The sequence below is a fragment of the Sphaerodactylus townsendi genome, linkage group LG04 (assembly GCF_021028975.2).
Source record: "Sphaerodactylus townsendi isolate TG3544 linkage group LG04, MPM_Stown_v2.3, whole genome shotgun sequence".
Lineage (NCBI taxonomy): Eukaryota > Metazoa > Chordata > Lepidosauria > Squamata > Sphaerodactylidae > Sphaerodactylus > Sphaerodactylus townsendi.
This window is the reverse complement of record NC_059428.1, coordinates 8,314,945-8,320,693: the sequence shown is the minus strand read 5'-3', so window position 1 is coordinate 8,320,693 and position 5,749 is coordinate 8,314,945.

Genomic DNA, 5,749 nt, shown 5'->3' with positions numbered 1-5,749 from the left:
TTGTTGTTTTTGCTATGTTGTAAATGTTGGAGTTTATTGTTTCAGGGTTTTCTTTTGTGGTTGTAATGGGTGAGAGTTCTCCTGGAGACCTTCATCATGTTGCAACCTGTTCATCAAGCCCTTGGAGTCTTCAGGAGCCAGCCAACTTGCAAAGAAGAATTTGGACTTGGCAATATCAGTAGACTGTAAATAGAAGGACTTGAAATGCAACCTGAACAGGACCTTGTAACGTTAAATGTTGATGTTTTAAAAGTGTTAATTGTAAAGAAAAGTAAACCATTTTGTTGTTTAAAAATTGTTGTTGCAACTCATTCCAAGTACTGCCCCACAGAACCCACAAGCTGAGGTTACACACAGGCTAATCTGAATTCCCCAGATAAGCCTCCACAGCTCAGGTGGCAGAGCGGGGAATCAAACCCGGTTCCTCCAGATTAGACACACGAGCTCTTAACCTCCTACGCCACTGCCTCTTCGGATTCCACCAGCAGGGAATCGACCAAGAAAAGCAGGTGGCCGATCAGCCCATCAGCGAGGGGGCACTCGAGGTCTCCAGGAAGGGGGCTTTAGGCCAGGCCAAGAGCGGTCTCCCTGAGGACCACCACAACTGCCAACCCCCTGGGACATGAGGGGGCGGGGGGAGGACATCACCCTTGCGATGCGAGGCCACTCCACCACCAAGAGGCAGTCTAGGATTCCCCCTGAAACTCTATGGTCTTATCACAGCATTTGGGAGGAAATCTAGACCACCAATCTGACACGATGGCATCACCTCAGGGTTTGTGCGATGTCTCTTCCCGCCCTTCCAAGCGGAGAAGAGGGGAGGACAGCTGGCTGATGCTAGGAGGGGGTCTCCTGTCGTAGCAGGATGCCTGGTGAGCCTAGATATGCTCTCAGGGTGGCCCCCACACCTGCTCCATCTCCCCCGGACAACCCCCCGGCTGGGTTATCAGGGCAGGTGGGGCTGAGGCAGGGCAAGGAGGGCAGCAAAGAGGGACACGGCTGGCGGGCTAGCGTTCTCTTTGCCCCCCAGGAGAGAGGCACACAGGAAAGAGGAAGGACAGTAGGATTTATATGCTGCTTTTCTCAACCGTAAGGGGTCTCAAAGCGGCTTACAAATTCCTTTTCCCTGTCTCCGCCCACAACAGACACCCTGTGAGGCAGGTGGGGCGGAGAGAGTCCTGAGAGAACCGTGGCTGGCCCAAGGTCACCCAGCAGGAATGTAGGAGCATTCAGTTTGTGGCCTACTGAGACTCCCAGACCCCTTTCAGATGCACTATTGTTGAATCAGGTGTCACCCATCTTATAGCTGTGCATTTCATGTTTTTTTCTGCCCAAGTGTAGAATCTTCCATTTATCTCTGCTGGAGCAAGGAGCTGGTCTCTTCCCGAGAGAGGGAGTGGATGGTGGGTGGCGGGTGGTGGGGGTGGCAGCAGGCCCTGCTTGCCTCGTAGTTTCGGGTCAGCTCCCTAATCTGCCCAGGTCATTTTGAATTCTGACCCTGTCCTCTGGGGTATTTGCTACCCCTCTTAATTTGGTGTCATCTGCAGATTTGATTAGCATGCCCTCTATTCCGTCATCCAAGTCATTGATAAAAAAATATTGAATAGCGCTGGGCCCAGGACAGAACCCTGTGGCACGCCACTAGTCACTTCTAGGAGCAGATGGCGTAGGAGGTTAAGAGCTCATGCATCTAATCTGGAGGAACCGGGTTTGATTCCCAGCTCTGCCGCCTGAGCTGTGAAGGCTTATCTGGGGAATTCAGGTTAGCCTGTACACTCCCACCCTCACCAGCTGGGTGACCGTGGGCTAGTCACAGCTTCTCGGAGTTCTCTCAGCCCCACCTACCTCACAGGGTGTTTGTTGTGAGGAGGGGGGAAGGGCAAGGAGATTGTAAGCCCCTTTGAGTCCACATCTCTCCAGCTTACTTGCAAGAATATTATGGGGCACCTTGTCAAAGGCCTTACTAAAATCAAGGTATGAGATAAGATTAGTCCAGCATGACTTGTTTCTGAGAAACCCATGTTGATTCTCAGTGATCACATTCTTCCAGGGGTGTAGCCAGGGAAAATGGAGCCCAGGGGAGACTCTGGGTTTTCTGGGGCACCCCCATGGGCCCCCGCGCCGCCCACCCCTGCACCTGACCTACTTTAGCTGGCGGTGGGGCCTGGCAGGGCCGGGCCGGGCACAGGTGCCCGGCAGCAACAGGCCTGGCGAGGTGGGGTGAGTGGGGAAGGAGGAGAGGTGTGGGGGGCGATTTTCCGCCTCCACGTGACCCCAAAGGCATCCATCCGGGGCACCTGTCCTCACTCACATACCGTGGTAGCTACGCCACTGCATTCTTCCCTTCCAAGTGCTGGCAGACCGTCTGTCTAATGATCTGCTCCAGAATCGTTCCTGGTGTAGATGTCAGGCTGACTGGACGGTAATTATTAGGGTCCTCCTTTCCCCCCTTTTTGAAGATGGGGATAACAACATTAGCCCTCCTCCAGTCCACGGGGACTTCTCCTGTTCTCCAGGAGTTCTCCAAGACTACAGCACGAGGTTCTGAGATTACTTCTGCCCGTGCTCTTAATATCCTGGCTGGTGTTCCTGCACTACCTCTTTATTTATTCCTTGCTGACACCAGAGACCCAGAGGCGGGCGGGGGGGGTACTTGCAAGTTCCCCTCCTCAGGTTGGGGGCTCAAAAAGAGAGAGGAGACCTCTCAGGCCATGATCCGTACATGCACACGGGGCAACCTCTGGGCCTCTTCCTCAGCCTCCTGTGCGGAATGCTTTGTTGACTGCAAAGGGCCCAGGGGGCAGGTCGAGTTGTGGGGCAGCCTTGGCAGGGCACCCAACAAGGGAAGCAGAGGCAGAGCGAGAGGGAACCATCTGCCCCTGCCCCAGAATGCCCCCGGAATGCCCCCGCCACACCCCCTCTGCGGCCTGGTCACGCCCCCTCCGCTGCTCTGCCCGGGGGTCATGCCCCACCCAGCCCCATTGGTGCTACGCCACTGAACGGAAGGCAGTGGAGACCCCCACACCCTCTGACGAGTGGTGAGATGGAAGACCACGAAAGTCAACTCAGCCCTCTGCCCAGGATGCTGGGAAAGGGGCCGTCAGACAGGGCTGGTGGGGGGGGTTTGGACACCAACCCCAACGAAGCATTCTGGGGAACCATGCCAAAAGTTCCACATCGGTGTCCTGCCATCTTGGAGGGTCTGGATAAAAGGTCTCCGTGTCATTTGAAGAGGCAGAAGAGCCTGCCCCACAGCCCCGGATGAGCTGAGCCAAGAGCGTCTGCCCTCGTGGGCCTCCTGGAGCAGAAGCTGCGGAGCAGAGGTCCAGCCCTCGCACCCAGGACAAGCGCCCCCCCCATGAAACAGCAAGGGGGCCCAGCTGCACCCCAGGCTCCCAGTCTTCCTCCTCAGGGCCAGCAAATGAAGGAGGGACCGAGGACAGGGGAAGAGAGAGGAAAGATGTGGGGCACGGAGGGTCCCTCATCCCACTGACCCTAACCACTCGTCAGAGGGTGTGGGGGTCTCCACTGCCTTCCGTTGTCTGAAGGGGGGGCTTCCATTGACAAAACCAGACAGGTGTGAGTGTGTGAGTGTGTGTGAGAGAGAAATGGCAACCTGTGTACTGACCAGTGTGGAAGTGCACCCCGATGTCCACCAGGTAGAGGAGGTCGCAGAGATAGTCCAGGGTCAGCCAGAGCAGCAGGTACTTCTGCTGGAGATCCGGGAAGCAGGACCTGGGAGAGGGGGTGGAGACATGGCAGCTCAAGGCCCGGGTCCTGGAGGGACCGTGATGTCACCCCGCCGCCCCCGTCCCCCTGTCACTCCCTGGCACCAGCACCCTTGCCTGGACCTACCCCGGCTGGCATGCACAGTTTGGAGGTGGGCCCTCCTGCGCCCGCCCCTTTTCAGCTCTTCTTCTCCACCCCCCCCCCCGGCCTCTACTGGTGCAGGCAAAAAGACCACAACCCAGCAGGGCAGGGATGCCTGACAAGGGTGCAATTCAGGGTCTGGCGGGGGGGGGGGGCTGTAATTGTGCAGGGGGGGCCAAGCCAAGGCAAGCCCCTCCCCTCGGCCCCAGTCATTACCTGCAGATGAGAATGATCCAGTTGTACATGATGGGAGCGACCATCACGTTGAGCCACCGGGAATAGGAGTCGCTGGAGGGGTCCAGGATCCGGGCTTTGCAGGCAGCATCTTTTCTGGGGGGAGAGTAGAAGAGGCTGCTGCTAAATAGCCCCACCAGCCCTGGAGGAAGGGTCAGGGTCAGGCAGGCAGGCTCTGGGGGGGACGGGGGGGGGGTCAGTGTTACAGGCCACCTTAGGTATCAATGCTTAACAGTTGAGCGGGGTCCCCAACGTGGGGGCACCTTTCCTTGCACCCACAAAGAGTCCTTAGGAAGCAGTTGAAACCAGGGACGGCTTTTGCCCTGCAAGGGGTCTGATTGGCTACTGGAGATTTGGTTGGCTGTGCATATTTTTTTAAAAAATGCTGCTTTGGTAGCAGCTGCCGCCCCCACACAGGGATCTGCCGCGGGCCACTGAAGCGAAGCCGCGTGGCTGCCCTTTCGTGCTTGGCTCCACCTTCTTTGACAGCCATTTTGTAGCAGCCATTTTGTTGTGGCCCCCACCGCGCCGTGACAGAGTTCCAAACGTGCCCCCCATGGGCGCGCGCGCACACTCTCTCTCTCTCTCTCTCTCTCTCTCTCTCTCTCTCTCTCTCTCTCCCCCCCCCCCCCCCCCCCCCCAGTATTGGTAGTTGATAAATACTGTATTTCTCCTGGCAGGTAAAAAAAAAGGTAATTAATTTGAAAGGTGGGAGGGGGCACAAAAGAAGCCAGCCAGCTTCACAGTGGACTGAAATTCTCCCGGCAAGCGAGTCAGCGGTCCAGATTACAGAAAAGTCACCAGATGAGAGAGGCCAAATATTTCTGCCAAAGCAACAGTGACTTCAAGGCAGGGGCCACCACCTTTGCCTGAAGGCGATTAAAGAGGTGGAGGAGGCCCTGGGCCCCTATCCAAAAGGGAGATACCCGCACTGAGATACACCCCCGCTCTGCTCTGCTCGGGACGCCCCTCCTCCCCAAAGAAGGGCTAAGTTTGGAGGGTGGCAAAGCCCTCGTCAACCAAAAAGAATCCAGCAAAAACCCTTCTGAAAGCCACGTCCCGCGATCCCCATCTGGCTTAGAGCCGCGAGGGAACTGGATCCAAGTGGCCCAAAAGGTCTTTCCTCCTCCTCCCCCCACACCCAGGGTCCCCTGACGGCCTCTAGGATCCTGCCCCCTGATGCTCCAGATGCCCCTGATTGGGTGGGAGGGGGAAGCATCCTTGGAAGTCCCACGTAGACAAGTAATAGAATCATGGAAGAGACCCCGAGGGCCATGCAGTCCAACCCCCTGCCATGCAGGAACAGACAGATGTTCATCCAGCCTCTGCTTACAAACCTCCAAAGAAGGAGACTCCACCACTCTCTGAGGAAGTGCATTCCCCTGTCCAACAGCCCTGATGGTCAGGAGGTTCTTCCTAATGTTATGGGTGGAATCTCTTTTCCTGCACCTTGAACCCATGACTCCTGGTCCTAGTCTCTGAGGCAGCAGAAAACAAGCTTGCTCCCTGAGGCAGCAGTGGCGTAGGAGGTTAAGAGCTCGTGTAACTAATCTGGAGGAACCGGGTTTGATTCCCCGCTCTGCCGCCTGAGCTGTGGAGGCTTATCTGGGGAATTCAGATTAGCCTGTGCACTCCCACACACGCC